The sequence below is a fragment of the Choloepus didactylus genome, assembly GCF_015220235.1.
Source record: "Choloepus didactylus isolate mChoDid1 chromosome 23 unlocalized genomic scaffold, mChoDid1.pri SUPER_23_unloc1, whole genome shotgun sequence".
In the NCBI taxonomy this organism is placed as follows: Eukaryota; Metazoa; Chordata; class Mammalia; order Pilosa; family Megalonychidae; genus Choloepus; species Choloepus didactylus.
The window spans coordinates 809,377-826,274 of record NW_023637590.1 but is presented as its reverse complement, the minus strand read 5'-3'; the positions used below and the strand labels follow the sequence as shown (position 1 = coordinate 826,274).

At 45.5% G+C, this 16,898-nt stretch overlaps 2 gene segments (V, D, J or C); both read right to left on the bottom strand.

Annotated features, from left to right (window-relative positions):
* The window catches only part of LOC119524884, a 609,666-nt gene that overhangs the window by 99,437 nt on the left and 493,331 nt on the right, over positions 1 to 16,898 (bottom strand).
* The window catches only part of LOC119524885, a 596,697-nt gene that overhangs the window by 109,069 nt on the left and 470,730 nt on the right, over positions 1 to 16,898 (bottom strand).

Sequence of the window (16,898 nt, the reverse complement as noted above, 5' to 3'; positions counted from 1 at the left end):
TGATTGTGTTGTTGTGAGGATGCTTTCTTAAGTCTTTATGTGTATTTAGTGACAATCCGAGAGAGAACTTCCAAATGGAGAATTTTTTTATAGAAATAAGAGTAAATTTTTAACATCAACAATACAAGGGTCATTGGGCTTCCTCTGTGGGGTCCAGGGTTTTTGTCCCACTTCCGTCTGCCTGTGTCACTGTGACAAGCATTGCTGCGCCAGGACAGACAGGAATATTCAGCCTCATCCTCAGGCTGCAGCCCAGAGATAAGCAAAAGGCCTGCATTGGCTGAGGCATATTTGGACCCAGAAAAGCAGCTTGGGACCCCAGAGTCCTGGTGCTTGCTTGACTCTGTGTTGTACAGGAGATACAAGGGAGGACTCCCTGGCTTCTCCTGGTACCAGTGTATTGTATATTCATCCACATTGATGCCACTGATGAGGGTGCAGGGGAGTCTCACAGAGGATGCCAGGGATGCAGAGAGGGAGGGCAGCTGGGTCAGGACAGTCTGGGAGAGGGAACCTGCAAACACAGACACTCATGGGTGACCAGGCATGGACCGGGGTGAAGCTCCCTGCAGGTCTGAGTGAGGGGGGCTAATGCAGCCTGGGGGGCTTCCCTGGGTGTCTGCAGCCTGTCCCTACCTGTGCAGTGGGAGAGGAGCAGGAGGAGGAGAGGGGTCCAGGCCATGGTGGGCACAGCCCCTGAGGCCCCCAATGGACCTGGGCTGCTCTTATTCCCTCCCTATTGGCCTCACCAAAGGAGCTGGTCATGTCAAATGGGTCAACTCCTCTTGGTCCCATTTCCCCTCAGCTGAGGGTCTTGTGGTCAGAGGAGACTGATGGGCAGGGCTACACTGTATGCCCCCTGGGGGAGCCCTGGGTGGAAGCAACTGTTGGGACACCACATGGGCCTCTGAACAGGAGATCTGGCAAGCCCAGAGTGGACTCTAGTCCTCTGAGGCAGGGAAGAGAAAACTCAGGTTCTGTGTAGTTCCAGGGAATCCTTTCCCTAAATGCTGTCTAAGAATTTAGAGAACCCAATGAAGAGGCCTCAGGGCTCTTTCTTCTGAGGCTCCACTGAGGGGCCCCTGCCCACAAGCTCAGTCAGCCCCTGGCCAGACTTCCATGGGAGCTGACTTACTCCAGGCAAATATCTTCTTGCTCCTTGCTGTCCACCAGCCCTTGCTTGTACCAGATGAAAGCAAAGGAAAATAAGGAAGTGAACCAATTCAGATGGATTAGGGTGATGGCAACATACACAGGAGCTCATTGAGTCACAGTGTGCATCACAAGTGCAGAAATCTCCTGCATCAGTAGGACACCATTGACCCCCACTCCCCTGAGCCATCTGAGTGGTTGGCCAGCTGTCAGGCCCAGTACTCTCACTTTATGGTCAACCCACCATGCCCCCTGCTGGCCACAAGGCAAAAATCCTCTGGCCTCTGGGATGCCAACAAACCCAAGGGCAGAGTGTCCTTCCATTCAGCAATGCCTTTCTTGATTGCATTACTCAAGACTGTAGAGCAAGAAGAGGCATCCACAAGTCCTGCATTGGAACAGTGATGCTCTCTTCTAGGGATGTTTATCTTGATTGAAAACTATTGTTACACTGGCCATAATCAATATGAAAATGCCCATCTCTGTCAACTGTGTCCCTGAAGCTCCAACATTCCCTGATTTGACCAGATGCTGACCAGAGTGAGTGAGAGGATAACTAAAGCATGCCATTGTATCGTGCACCTGGGGAAATATCTCTGCATGCTTGTTTGGGTGAGGGGTGGACAGGGCTCCAGGTAAAGAAGCCTGAACCCAAACATGATGTACCAGTTTGGACCTGCAGGATATGATGAACAATCTCTGTGTCAGAGAGGCAGAAAGAACTTTCAGGTCAGAGGTCAGGGCATGTGCGAAGGCCAGCAAAAGATGTGGGTGGGTTGCTGGTGACATTGGTGAATTGTCACTTGTGGTCAGAGAGCTTTGCCATCTGAATGTGTGAATCTACCTCCTCCAATTGGATTAGTAAAGAAAAATCTGAAACATGAGTATTCCATAATTTAAACTTGTATTTTCCATCAAATATTTTTGAAAGGGGAATGTGATGGTTAAGTTTATGTGTCCACTTGGCCAGGTGATGGTACCCACATGTCTGATCAAGCAAGCATGGGCCTAACCATTACCTCAAGGACATTTGTGTTGTTTAATAAAGTAGAAGTCTTGTTTATTAAATCATCAGTCAACTGACTGTGCCTCTGACTGATTACATCAATGAAGGGCATGTCTTCCACAGTGAGAGAATTCAATCAGCTGAATTTAATCCAGTCAGTTGAAGACTTAAGGAAGAGACAGAGAGACAGTGTGGACCTTTACTTCTTCTTTGGCCTGTCCAGAAAAGCATTTCCTGAGGAGTTCAATGAACACTTTCATTGCAGTTGCCAGTTTGCTGCCTGCCCTATGGGGTTTGAACTCATTCATCCCACAGTTGCATGAGACACTTTTATAAAATCTTATCTTTAGAGATATCTCTCATTGATTCTGTTTCCCTAGAGAACCCTAACTAATACAGGGAGTGCATATGGAACTTGCCTGGCCTCACTGTTAATGCATGGGTGTACACCCCTCTTTCTATAGCCCCAAATACATACAGGAGGATGTGTGCCTGTAGGCATTTGTTAGTCTTGCAGTTCCAGGCATTTAACTCATACTGTTGATACCTGAATAGTTAGGAAAAATACTTAATATAATACTTCAGCTGGAAACTGCTTACTATAGTCTTCAGTAGCTAGAAAAAATATTTATTATGATCATTTCACTCAAGCAGCTGAGTTATTTAATCCTAAAAGCCCTTGTTGAGTAGCTTGCTGTTGATCTAATCTCAAAGTTTATTGTCTGTCCTTCTATCACAGTAATAAAATCCTCCCTTGTTCTGCTTGCAGGAATGAAATACTCTAAAAGAGGGTGTGTGCCAAACATGAATGAAGCAGGTGCTGTTTTATTTCCAGTTTTCTCAGGACATTTGCCAGTCCTTTGTCTCCTTGGATTATAAAAGCCCAAGCCCACTTTTGTCACTTCAAACTGGCCTTGGAAAATTTTTCCTCCAGTTCCTCACATGTGGATCTGTAATAAAACTCACCTTCTCACTAAGACAAGGGCACTAGTGTCTCTGTTTGACGTGGGATCAGGTGGGCCTAACTATATTCTGAGGGGTAACACTATTACATTTAACAGGCCTGGAAGTTCAGTGTATTTAACATGGAAACCAAGCACTTAACTTTCCTGAGTCCAGGTCAAACGTGCACTGTGAGTTCCCTGCACCTGGGGAGGCTGGGGGAGCTGCTGGTTGTGTCTCTTGTCCCTGAGGGCCTGGAGCCCTGGGTGAGCCCTGAGGCTGCTGTTCCACTCTGAGCAGTGACAGTCAGCCATGTCCTCAGTCTGTGGAGACCAGAGAGGCTCAGAGAGGCTGAGATGCCACTTGGATTGAAAAAACAGATCCAGGAGCCCAGTTGTTTCTGACAATCCAGGGGCTTGGGGACACAGCCCTGGTCCTGTGCAGACAAGAAGCCCCTTCAGTGCAGACCTTGTGGTGTTTCCAGAGAAGGTGGCTGTAGTGTCTGTCTCAGGTCCTTTGAAGTAGAGGGCAGCTGAACCAGCCCCAGATGGGCCACAGGCCTGGGCATAGACCACAGAGTTCTGTGGACTCTACAGTCACTGCAAAGGCCTTTTTCTTATCCTTTAGTGTATCTTATTTTTTCAGGTCACAAAGGGAGGAGGCTCATCAGTGAGCAGAGGGGCTTGTGTCTTACTTCCCCCTGGTCCTGGGGGCCCTTTCTGAGCACTGGAGCCCAGAGAAGAGCAATGTGTTGTATTTGTCAATGCCTCTTTTAATCCAGGAGAAGTGATGAGAAAATCCAGATCCCAACTGCTTGATCCTGAGTAAATAGAACTGGAAAAACCTGGGAGAGCTCCCTGGCTTCTTCATGATCCCAGTGTATGGTTTTTCCTGCAACACTGATGCCACTTCCCAGAGTGCAGGTGAGTCTGGTGGGAGCTCCCAGAGATGTAGAGAGGGAGGACAGCTTGAGTCAGCACAGGCTGGGAGAGGGAACCTGCAGGCAAACACTCCTGAGGGCTGGACAGAGGACCCGGTGGAGCTACTGAGCTCTGCTGCCTGCCCTGCCTGTGCAGAGAGAGAGGAGCACAAGGAAGAGAGGAGTCCAGGCCATGTTGGACACAGCCCTGAGGCCCCAAATCTAGAGTTGTGCTGCCCCAGGCCTTTCTAAGCCTCCTTACTGGACTTGCAGTGGAGGGTTAGTCATGCAAACATGGCTCCAGCCAGTTATGTCCCCATCTCTTCCCTGAGCTGGGGCCTGAGGACAGAGGCACCTAAAGGGCAGGGATGCTTTGAGGTTGCTCACAGGGAGGGGTCTGCTTGTAAATAGGTACTGATGGGACCATCCACAAGGCTGAGCTTTGCATGATGACAGGCTTCAGATCAAGAAAAGCCAGGCTGTCCCAACCATAAAGACAGCAACCTGCAGTGAGCTTAGGAGGACTTCACTATTTGGAGGAATCACTAAGAGAGAAAACCTGCTCACGTATATTCCCCACCACACTTAGTGTCACAGGGCTTCTGTGATATTTGATATGACACATGGTCAGTGACATTTCCACCAAGAAAGGAGTTCACCAACACAGGGTGGTGGCTTGCTTCCCCAGAATGGCTTCCTTGTCTATTCTATCAAACATCTGTATTCAGGAGGAGTGAATGCCTTCATTGGGCACCACCCTACATCTGCAAACCTCACAATTCCCTATGGGGTGGGCCCAAATCAGGCTTCCTGGGGTCTTTTCAATTATGGGGCAGCAAGTGTCACCAGTCTTCTACCCTCTCAGAAACCTGATGAGAAGCAGAGGTGGGCTGGGCCAGGGGCAAAGGGATGGATTGGGTGCTGTGCTCCATAGAAGTAACCCCCCACCAAGATGTTGCAACTTTTTGATAAACTGAGTGGGTGGAGGGGTCTTGCAGGGATCAGAGCTGGGAAGGAAGAGTCTGAGGCTGCTCAGTGGAGGTGCAGGGCCAGGACTGGAATCCCTGTCAGGGCATCTGGAGGACTCAGGGAAGCTGTGCTCAGTGGGTGAGGAGAAGACAGCTGCCCTAGCTGTCTCAGGCCCAGCTGCTCTAAGATGCTGGAGTCACCAACACATGATTTTGGTCAACTCTCATCATCATGGAAAACCAATGAAGCTTCCAGAAATTGATGAAGAACTTGAACACTGATCTCTCCAGGATGTGAAGTAGTAATGGGTTGAGCAGTACGAGGAACCTGCCATAGGAGACGATAGGAAAGAGGAACCACTAAGGTGTTCCTGATGGACCATTTCCAGAAGCCCTTCAGGCAGGGAGAAGGTTGGGAGGAGAGACCACAGGCCAGGGAACAGAGGCCCCCAATGTCTGCTTCCTGAAGCACCAGACAAGTTACCCATCTTCCCCACATCTCCTGCTTTCCTATTCCAAAGCTGCTGTGAGGCTAGAACTTCTTCATTCCTCTCTATTCTTGATCCCTTGGTGCCCCAGGCTGATCTATGCCTTGGCATGAGCAAGAAATCATCTTGGACTGTAAGGGGAGGAGCTAATTACAAAGCCAAACACAGGGGGTGAGGAGAGCCTGACCCTGGATCCCTGCTGCCTACTGGGAGGTCACAAGAGACACATGTCTCTGAGGAGAAGGTTCTGTTTGCTCAACATCCCCATCCCCACTGGGAAAGAAAGAACTGCTTCAAGAGCCAGGCTAGAATTATTAGATGTGGGAAGAAGGAGGGCAAGGACCTTGTCTGGAGTGCTCACTTGGGACCTAGTGGGTCAGCTGGGCAACAAAGCTCTCAGACCACACATGTCATAAGTCATGATTGGGCCTTGGGCTGGGCATGGGGGTGGGGAGGGTCAACCACTCCTTCCTCATCCATCATCTCCTTGCAGGGATAATTGTCCAAGATGATATTAGCAATGGATCAAACTAAATATTTAAACAAGACATATTCACATCCAGTGGTCCCAGGAAAATCAAGTGCTGGCTGAAGAGTGTCAATAGAAGTCACTCATCTAAGGAAGACTAGACCACAGGCAATGATATTGTGACTGCACCAGGCCAGGGACCAGAGAGGAGGTTTCTCTCAGCTCCCTATGGGCTGAAGCCCTGTGTAAGTGTTAGAGTTACCATGCCATGTACCACAGTAATATAGCCTCATCCTCAGGCTGCAGCCCAGAGATATGCAGAACACCTGAGTTAGCTGGGCCATCTTTTGATCCAGAGAAGCGACTGGGGACCCCAGAGCCCTGGTTCTTGTCTGAGTCTGACTTGAATCTCAGGAGATACCGGGAGGATTTCCTGGCTTCTGCTGGTACCAGGATATGTGGTAGCCACCAACAACAAGCCACTACTCAAGGTGCAGTGAGACTCATGACATTCCTGGGGATGCAGAGAGGGAGGGCAGCTGAGTCAGCACAGGCTGAGCAAGGGAACCTGGAAACAAAGACACACATCAGTGATGAGGCAGAGGCCAGGATGGAGACTTAGCATTAGAGGTGGGTGGAGGCTGGAGACCTGCTCATGGTCCCCTATGCCTGTCCCTACCTGTGAAGTGAGAGAGGAGCATGAGAAGGAGAGGAGCCCAGGCCATGGTGGACACAGTCCTGCTAAGACCCCATGTCTTGATGGGTTGAACAAGCTGTTCTTATCTGCTCTACTTGCTGTGCAGAGGAGGGGTTATTCATGCAAATTTCAGTCTCCTTCTGTGATATTTACCCCACTTTGAGGACCAACTGAATCTTGAACTTGTTTCCTTGGAGAGTGTCTGTGGTTGAGAATTGAGTATACCCATTGGAGAGAGTGGGAGGAAGCACCTGCTGGGACCTACACAGACCCATAAACAAGAGACTCTGCCCAGCCCAGATAAAATACAACTGTTGGATTCCTATCAGCAGTCTCTTGAGAGTTTGTGGGACTGCAGTGCTGTGGGCACCCACTGTGAGATTCTGGAGAAGACCCACAATGCCCCCTGCGCTCATGAGTCAAACTCCAGCCTCTCAGTGGAAATCATGTCAGGGGCATTGGCCCAGGAGCCTGGCCACTGTCAGTCCACAGACACCCATGTGCCACAAGGCAATGGATTTTAATCAACTGCATTTTGGTTGACGGGTTCAGGGATTACAGAGGAAATTGAATGGAAAATATGGGGCCTGTTAACCATGCTGAGGCTGTGTGGATGGTAGGTGCAAAGGCTCTGGAAGCAAATACCTGAGCAGGTCATTCTACAGTGGCCACATGAGGGGACAGCTGGTGATCTGGTCTTGAATAGAGTGAGGGGTTCCTGCAACAAGGTCAAATGGGGTTCTCATATTTAGGAGCAGTGCAGGTTCTTAGAGGCTGAAGAAGTTTGCACAGGCAGTCAGACAAATTTAGTAATGTGGAATGCAGAGGGGAGGACAAAACATTCAGCAAGAAATTCTGGGGTCTGCTACTGAAGAGATGGACTGTAAGGGCAATTGATCTAGAATGTAAAAAGAAACTCTTCAGTAGTAAAGAGATTGAATGATGTTTCAACAACTTAGTAAGATATTGACTTACAATAAATTGCACATGTTTAAAGTGTTCAGTTTGATAATTTGTGATTATATATACACCCTGGAATGATCACCACAATCAGGACAATGAACATCTCCATCATCCCTAAGATTCCTTTGCCCAGGAATACAGCTGTGAGGGACTTTGAGGATGGAAGTGAAAGAAGAGTTTAAATCCCAATGTGGTGTCCATGGAGGAGCTTGGGCCCAGGGAGGCAACACAAAAAGAGAAGCAGAGACCCAGAAGGAGCCTGAGCAGGCAGCTGAGGGCACATCCACTCTCCTAGCAGATGAGAGGGGTCCTTGTCTCACTTCCCCATGGCCCTAGCACTGTGGGAGCACTGATGCTCTGTCACAGGACTTGCAGTGACAAGCAGCCTCATCCTCAAGTAGGAGCCCAGTGATGCTAGGGAGCCTGTGTGGCCAGACTTGGAATCAGAGAATCAATCTGGGACCACTGAGGGTCATATGCTGTTCTCAGAGATGAGGATTTGGGGGCTCTTCCTGGGAGCTGTTGGTACCACTGCACAAAATAACCATCCCTAAAGTTGGTGCTGCTCTCAGAGCAGAGATGGTGACACTCTGGCCCAGAGCCCCAGACCTGAAGGCAGCTGAGTCAGCACTGCCTGGGCCCAGGTTCCTGGATGGGGGAGATAGAGATGGTGATTCTGGGTTCTAGAGACAGAGAAGAAAGAAAACACAGGCCCATGAGACATCCCAATGCCCTTTCCCCTGGCCCCATATCCAGTCACCTGTGAAGGGAATGGGGAGGGTGAGGAGGCAGGGGACAGGACCCTGGTGGAGATTATCTTGGGGTCCTGACTTCTGTGACCCCACAACTGTGGAGCTTCCTCAAACCTCCCTAGCCCCTTCTCATACTCTGAGAGAAGGGAGGCTCCATGCATGAAAATGAGGTTACCAAGTTTTCTGATCCCCACATTGGGCCCTGAATAGGGCTCTCTGGGAAAGGAAAGGTGGGGTGGGCAGACAGGAAGGGCTCTGTGTGCCCTGGAGTGGGGGAGACACAGCTGTGGCCCCATGAGCCCTGCCAGAGGGCATTAAGCAGTGCAGGTGGCTGCTCCCAGCTCTGATAACCACTGGGTCCCTCCAGAAAGTGCCCCACATGCCCCCTGGAGGCCAGGACCTTGTGATGAGTGTGACAGCTCCTTCTCTCTTACTGCTCTATCTACTGACCTTCTGACTTAGGGCCACTCCAAGGGCCTCTGTATGGGCCTCCTTGTTACATCAGAACAGTCTTAATCCTCTACTCAGGCTCCACAGGGGTGAAAGTACCCCATGGCCATCTTGGTAGTTCACTGGGTCACAATGTAGAAGGTTTCTTTATTCAAGTGTTGATTTATACAGGTGCCCCCTTCCTTACCTTCACTGGTGGAGGAATAAATGCCAGAGAGGACACTGCTGCATGTGTCTGGGAAGATGGAGCTGGGTGGGGTCACAGGAGGAGGGAACCAGGAACAACAGGAGAGGTGAGTGAATAAATGGCATGACTAGAAGATTATGTGGGTTTGTTGAAGATGAATAGAATCCCACAAAGTAAATATAGAGTGCACAGAGTTGTCAAGGAGAACCAGGAGTCACAGGCTCTCAGATCTATGTGATTGGAATTCAGAAGGAAGAACTTAACACATCATGTGACTTAGGAATCCAGGGAAGATGTCCATGGGGTTGTCAGGTCAGGGAGTTTCTGATCGGTTTTGCATTATCTAAAGATGCCACTGGGCTTGGAAAGGAAAGTGTGCAATGGAATGAGAAAATTGAGAGGAAGAATTGATTCCACTTTAGGAAAGCTGAATGCCAAGTGTTAGAAAGAGAACATGCAGAATCCAGATGGTCTCTGGAATTCTCATATAAATGGAATCATGTTAATGTGTGTAGTTTTGTCAGAGGAGAATATAAATACCAAATACTGATTTTTGAACTGGTAGGATATTACCCCTTTTATCTCCAACACTGACTGTTTATTTAAAGGTAAACATTCCTGGCATAAATACTGTCATAAAATGCTGACTAAGGTTTACTCTCTTACTGCTCCACTTTAATATCTGAGTTAAATAATATATTTGAGCACATCCATTCACTTTTGAATGAGAGGCATGCATTTACCCTTGAAATTATATTCTGACCTTTACAGAGCTTGCCCCTGAGATGGTCAAGGAGACTCAACTGCAAATCTATCTCAGCTCTTGTATCTGAAGAGTAATCTCTGTTTAAGTTCAGGGGTTTATTTTCTTTGAATCCAGTGGTTCAGAAACTTAACTTTTCTTGCTGATTTTTCTAGAGATTATCCACACTTCTTTTTGTGAAAATGGGAAGTAGATAGAAGTTTTGGGTCATAAGCCTATTGGGGTAACTGAGCTATGAAAGGAGATGAGAACCTAAGGAAAAGTGAAGAGTTTGGGATAAAATGAAACTAGTCCAGAGGTCACAACTTGTCATTGTTGGGTATTGATGGAACATGCAAGAAGGCAATGAATTGTGAGCCAAATGAAATAGGGAAATGAGAGTCCACTCAGGGTTCTTTGTAGTTGTCTTTGGGTACTAAAGGGGCATAGTCCTAACTGACACAGAGTTAGACCACAGTGATCCCAGCTTCTCTTACCCAGAGGATAGGGTGACTGGAATAGCATCATCTGTGACCAGGACCCACAAGATGAGAATCTCAGCAATTACCCAGAATTGACTGGTGGGAACAGGGGCTTTGGGATAAGACCAGAAGGGTCCCAGCCTGGAACATGTGGTAGAAGTAGATCTTGTGTTGTGCAGTCAGTAGTCCTCCCTTAGGGAGGGGAAGGTGGAAGAGGGGTGCCCAAGTGAGGGTGATGTAATAGCTGTTGGTGTCACTTCTTGAGCCCACACAGATTCTGACATAACTGTTTGCTGAATGAAATTTTTCTACAAGCTCCTCATGTGATACTAAATTACAGGCAACCCTTCAGGATATTTACCATGTTCCCACTGTCTCTTTCCTCCCTCTGAGACCTGAGCAATTCTGAGCATAGGAAGAGGTTTGGTTTGCACCCCCCATGGGTTTAAATCACTGTGGAAATGTAACTTTCCATATAGAGAGCACAGTGGTCCTCAGCCTCATCCTCAGGCTCTGTCCCCATGATGGTGAGGGCAGCTATGTTCCAGAGATAGAGCTAGAGAAGTGGTCAGGGGTCCCAGAGGGGTGGCTGTTCCTGTAGCACATAAGCACTACAGTGGGTAGTTACTGGTAGAGACTGACCCAGACTTGACTCTGAAGGGGAGTGTGACCATTTCTCTGGAAAGACTGACAGTGATTACTCCTGGGTCACCAGGGTCTGAAAATCAACTATTGAAACCAGCAGGAGTGACACATTTATTGTAGGAGGCAAGGAGTCACCCTGAGACCTCTACTTTCACTTGAACTCCCCAAGAATGCAGAGACCCTTCTGAGCTGTAATTTAGGATCCCAAAAGTAGAGCTGTCCATGCCATGGTGTGGGCACACACAAGGACTCAGCTTCTCAGCCAGAGATCAGTTCTCTGGGCCATTTCAAGCTTCCTCAGACCCATCTGAAGCAGAAGGTTCTTCTTGCAAATCTGCATCTTCTTTCTTCCTGCCCCCAAGTTTTCACCCTGATGTGGTCCTTGGAGGGATCCTGAAATGGGAAGGTGCTGGAACTAACATAGGCCAGTGACTGCATGTTGACTGAGTGAATGAGTTATGGGGTTTGATGTTTTCCACCAAAATCAGCACCCAAGGCCCCCTAATGATCTCACTTCTCAATTTCTTCCTGGAAGCTGATGTTCCTAACCATCTGCTCATTCCCAAACTAAGGCCAACCTTGAGAAAACTGTCTCCACTGCTAGGTGAACTCACTATTATCCATCTTTAAGGGTGCTTAGTGGGTACTCCTTGCCAGCAGGTTGCTTTCTGGGAAACCATGGATCCTCTAGGGTGTGAAGGGATCAGAGCCTCCCACTGTCTAAGCCTTGGACACTGTCCTTAGGAGCAGTGGAGAGACCAGAGCAGGGGCTGACATAGCAGCACAGCCATGCTTGGAAGACCAATACAACTTTGCTCAGAGAGGCCATATTTATGAAAGGAGTACCTTCAATGTAACGCAGGCTTTGGGGAGAAAGGTGAGAATAGAACCATTAAATTATGGGATTCAAATAAAAACAGACATTTAAAATAATTATTTAACATGTGCTTCATAGTATGAAAAAATTCCATACAAATATGTGTACAGAATGAAACCTTTTTAAAAGCCCTCTTTTTAAGTCTCATATACACATAAATATTGGGAAGGGTGGGAGAGATGGCAGAGGGAATTTGAAGATAAAGTTCAGTAACAGGGAGACAAAATTGTTCCAGTCTAGTGAGTGAAGGTAAGCCATAAAATTGTTATTCACCACAGTACAAAGAAAAAATATGATTTGGCATTCAGTCCTTAATTGTGAGTAAATTTTTAAATAAATTTTGCATGGTTGGTTATCTTTCCTTTCTCATCATCTGTGTTTAGATGTTCAACATATATCTGACAAAAAGATCATAAGTAATTTGCTGAGACATATGTCTGATAGAGTAGAGAAAATATGTATTTTAATAGATCTTATTTGAGATGATGAGGATCTAAAACTTAAGAGAAAAAGATGCACAAGAAAGGATAATAAAATATCAAAATCAAACAATATCTGCTTCATAAATCACTATGAAACTCACAAAAATGAAAAATCAAAGACTATTGAGAAATACTGTCTAAAATATGACTGCTAATGGGCTGAACATTTATTACATTTTTCACTAGGAAGAATTTGGGAACCATAGCTTTGGCAGAGGATCCCTGAGCTATGGAAGGAGACCTGAGTAAACTCAGTGTCTAAGCATTCTTTATAGATCATATAACCATTTGCTTGCCTGGATGGCAATTGGAGTCAGTGGTGATGGGATTGATGGTTACACTGGAAGTTGGTGCTGAGAGCACATCAAGTTGCTGGAAGGAGGAGACAACAGCTCTCTGGGGTTCTTGGTGATAATGCTTGAACCATTGAAGAGCATCCATTGGGTTGGAACTTTTATCCCTGAAGGACCAGGTTGATCCCAGCACTAAGGCACCAATAAATCCCATTGAAATGGGTCAAGTAGCTGCATCTCTATCTCCCTCTGTGGGTCAGGGCAGTGGTGCTGAGAGCTCAGTGATCCTCACCCTGACTTGTGGTTATCTGACTTGTTGTTCAGCATCTTTGTGCCTGCTTTCCTCCAAGATGCAGGTTAACCATCCTCAAAAGATGTTTCAAATGTCCTGATCTCAGCCAAATCCTAACCCTGGAGTGTCTTTCTCAATCTAAAAAGGACTACTTGCTAATAATATGAAGGATATTTATATTAATGCCCATAAATGAGACTCTACTAATATCATACTTGACATTCCTCCTGTTGTGTTATTTTCCATAGTATTGCTAGAATAGAGAATGAGTTTGGGCTTGGAGCCCAAATTTTATGCCTTTAGAAATATTCTTGCATATTTGGCCAAACTCTTTCATGAGGTCATCTGGTTGGACTTTTGTTTGGAGGGAAGATATTTATTCATTGATTATGACCATATATGTTGTTTATTTTACACAGATACCAAACACCACAGAGGATATAGTCAAGAGAGTCTGGCCCAGGATCCTGGAGGTAGAGAGATCCAGGAGAGAAAAGAATGGCATGACAGACCAACTATGCCCAGTTGCCTTGTGTAAAAGGCAGTGAAAATATGTACCAGGATCCTTTCACTTTCCCCTTTATGGAAACTCCTTGTCCAGTGACTGAGGAAGATGAAACCTTGGCCATGGCCAAGCATCCTAGACCTCTGCTTACTGAGACCTTATAGTTGGACTTGAGACTTCATCTTTCTTTCTAAATGTAAATTATTCTCTGACCAGACAGATTCCTAGGTCAATTTTCTTTGTGCAGTCTTTCCTGCCTGCATGTCTGCTTGCATCAGCCTTAGACAAGTATACCATGACATGTGGAGAACAATATATGAAGCAAGATTGGTTGTAGAGCCAAGTTCTTATTTGGCTTCTTGGGAATCTCAGATGCACTGCTTATCCAAATGTGTGAGAGCCAGTAGATATTTTTTCAACTGGCCTGGCCAAAAAGCCTGTGTTCTCAGGACTGATCCAAATGTGTCCCAAGCTAGCTTCAGACCCTGGATCCTCCTGCTCTTCAGAAGCCACCCAGAACTCCTGGAATTATGTCCTGACATTTGCACATGAACCTGTGAGGCACCACCCATGGCAGCAAAATAAGCATGTCTCCTCCATAGGACATGTCATAGGGACACAGAAGCCATCTTAAGGAACTCCCAGTGGTCAAAGAAGGAACAATACGAGCAAAAATAAATCATGTTGTACTATCAGATTGTGACACAAAGTATTAAATAAATACACAGAGGACCATACTAGCATAAATAAGCAGGAGAATAGACAAATCTCCTGTCTAGAATAATTTAAAATTATTAATGTAGATTTTCTGCCATGAAGGAGGGAAATTCAAGAGAGTTCACTCAGGGAATTTAGTAGTTGGCTTTGTGTAGTGAAGGATCACAGTCCTAGCTGATGCAGTGTCAGGTCCACTCTGTCCAATTTCCCATGTTGCCAAATAGGAGTGTACCCAAGGCACATCAACTGTAGCCAGGAACCAGGAAGTGGAGAATCTCAGAAATGAGCTGGAATTGGCCATTGGGAACAGTTGCTTGTGAAGGTGTGGTCTTGAGTTCCATGTGGGAAATATACTCTTTTATCAAGGAACCAATAGCACTTAATATATTTGTTGCATTCAAGTCTTACTTCAATAGATTGGGCAACTTTGTTGTCTTCCTTAAAAGTTTATAGTGCAAGAGAGAGAAAATGGAAATGCTCCAAGTGTCCAAACTGAATTTTAGGGCAATCTAGACACCATGTGGAAGCCATTTAGAGAGAGAGGAGAAATAATTTAGGGCATTACCATAATTCCCAATTATTATCTCCTCCTCCCTTGGGTGCTTCTAGGCAAGTATCACTTTTCAAGGGATGGGGTTTAGGACCTTCTATTCTTGCCCTTGGCACATGGAGAATTCTACAGTTTTAGAGATACTAGCATAGACATACTGATATCAGTCAGTATCTCTGGAAGGTCATTCATGAGGCTGGTGACAGTGCTTGCCTATTGAAAGGGAGAATCAGTGACTGGTGACAATGTGAAAAAGGTAATCATATTACATAGTTGTGTCTTCTGAACTGTTCATTGTTTATTGTGAACTTATTTGAAGTTAGAGGAATGGTCCACAATTCTGCTGTTACACTAGCATTTGTATTTTATTAGAGTTGAAGTGTACAGTTTAAAGGCAACCAAGGGAAGAGGAATATAGGGGAGAGTCCTGGAAAATTCCAAACAAGACACTTCCCACTCCTCTCTTCATAGAGATGTGGACAGTGTTTCTTTTTTGTATTTACATGTGACAATATGTGCTTAATATTGCTAACTAGGAAAGCCCACTGGAGACTTTGTGTCCAGAGGTTTTATTGGGACTCCGTCACACAGACATGCTTGATGATCTATACAAATGACCTCTGTCTACAGTCACTTCAGGGTGAAGAGGGTGAAGCTAATATTTCATGACCCAAAACTGCATCCTAAAACACATCTTAGGCTCTGGGGTATAAATCAAGACCCCTAGACAAGCAAAAACTCACCTATCAGGCAAGAAATACCAGTCTAGAGATTATAGCCCTGAAGCCAAACGCAAATCCATACCTCATTCTCAGCAAGGTTAATTCTTTACTATACAACATATAGCCTAATATAATAATTTGAAGGTAAAACATAACTACTGAACACATCTTAACACATAAAAAGTTATACACTGTGTATTAAAAGCGAAACTACACATATGAAGAGTGAAATCTCCATCTCCCCATGTCACTATGGATCTGTTTTTCTCTCTCCCTCTCTCACTCCCCTAATTGGCATGGTGTGTTTTCTGCACAGGTACTTTCTCTCATCTCCCTCTGTTTCCAGGGAATAATTCCTGGGAAATTAAGGTTTTGTACCTCATAGCTGCCCTAGTCATGTCATCCAGTTGGCATCATGTGGCTCCTCCCAATGGCTAGATGGAAGCCCTCTGCCCATCACAAGTTCAGGGACATGGATATCATTATACAAGGAGTGGCATGAACCCAGGCATGTGCTTCTCTGGTCTGGGGCCCTTTCCTCCTGTCCCTGTTAGGGATGTGGTCAAGGGTTGACTCTGGGTGGACAAGGGATTGAATCCTTAGGCCACTACTATCATGGCATAAACATGTGGAAACCACTAAACCCATGCCTCTCTTACTTCTCTAATGGGGGATGGAGAGTCTCATAGTTTGGTTGGAAGAATTGAATGAATTAATACATTCAGAGACTTTACAATAGAACTCTTTTTTGACAAACATCTTTATTTAAGGAACCAAATAAATAGAGTAAAAAATTATGGTCACAACTTCACACAAGGATCTTAGAAATACTTGTTTAAGTTAATCAGAATGGAACAAAATTTTTCAAATTTGCATGATTAGCACAGAAAATATCTCATTATATCATTCACTTCAGTGGTATTTACTATTTTACAGTAAGATCTCATACTTATTACAATACAAAACAGGCCACCTCCTCTCTTTTCCAGTGTATAGCCTAAAAGGTTAGAAGTGCAAATGCTAATGTAATCCAAACTTTTGACTACAATCCTAAAATAGTCTTATAACTTAAGTAGTACAGATGATAACAGGTCCACTTAATCTTCACTTTACTGTCTGAGGAAAAGGAAATACAATATGACAGAAATTATACACTTCATTATGGCCCTCTGGTTTGGTTTTTCATTGTTCACAGCCTCCATTTTACAAATGTAGATCCAGACTCTAAAATAACAAGAATCGCTACTCCCATTCTCTGACAGGGGCAGACAGGTGACATTTAGAACCACAAAACCTTTTTTTTTTCTGCTTCTTGGGTGGTGCTATGCACATTGTCTATTAACTTTTATAAAAACATCCCTAAATGTGTAAGTAAATCAATGTGTGTGCGCTATCAATTTCATTCCTTATCACAGAAGCTTTTAGTTTGAAGTCTGTTCACAAAATCTGGATTATGATATTGTTTTGCATTGTTCAATCCAGATAAAGCTTTTAATAAACTATCTTCATTTTCAAGTTCTAAAATAAAAATATCTCAAGATTATTGATAAAAGCTCATTATAAATGGCATTATTCACAAACAGTGATATATTGAGAAG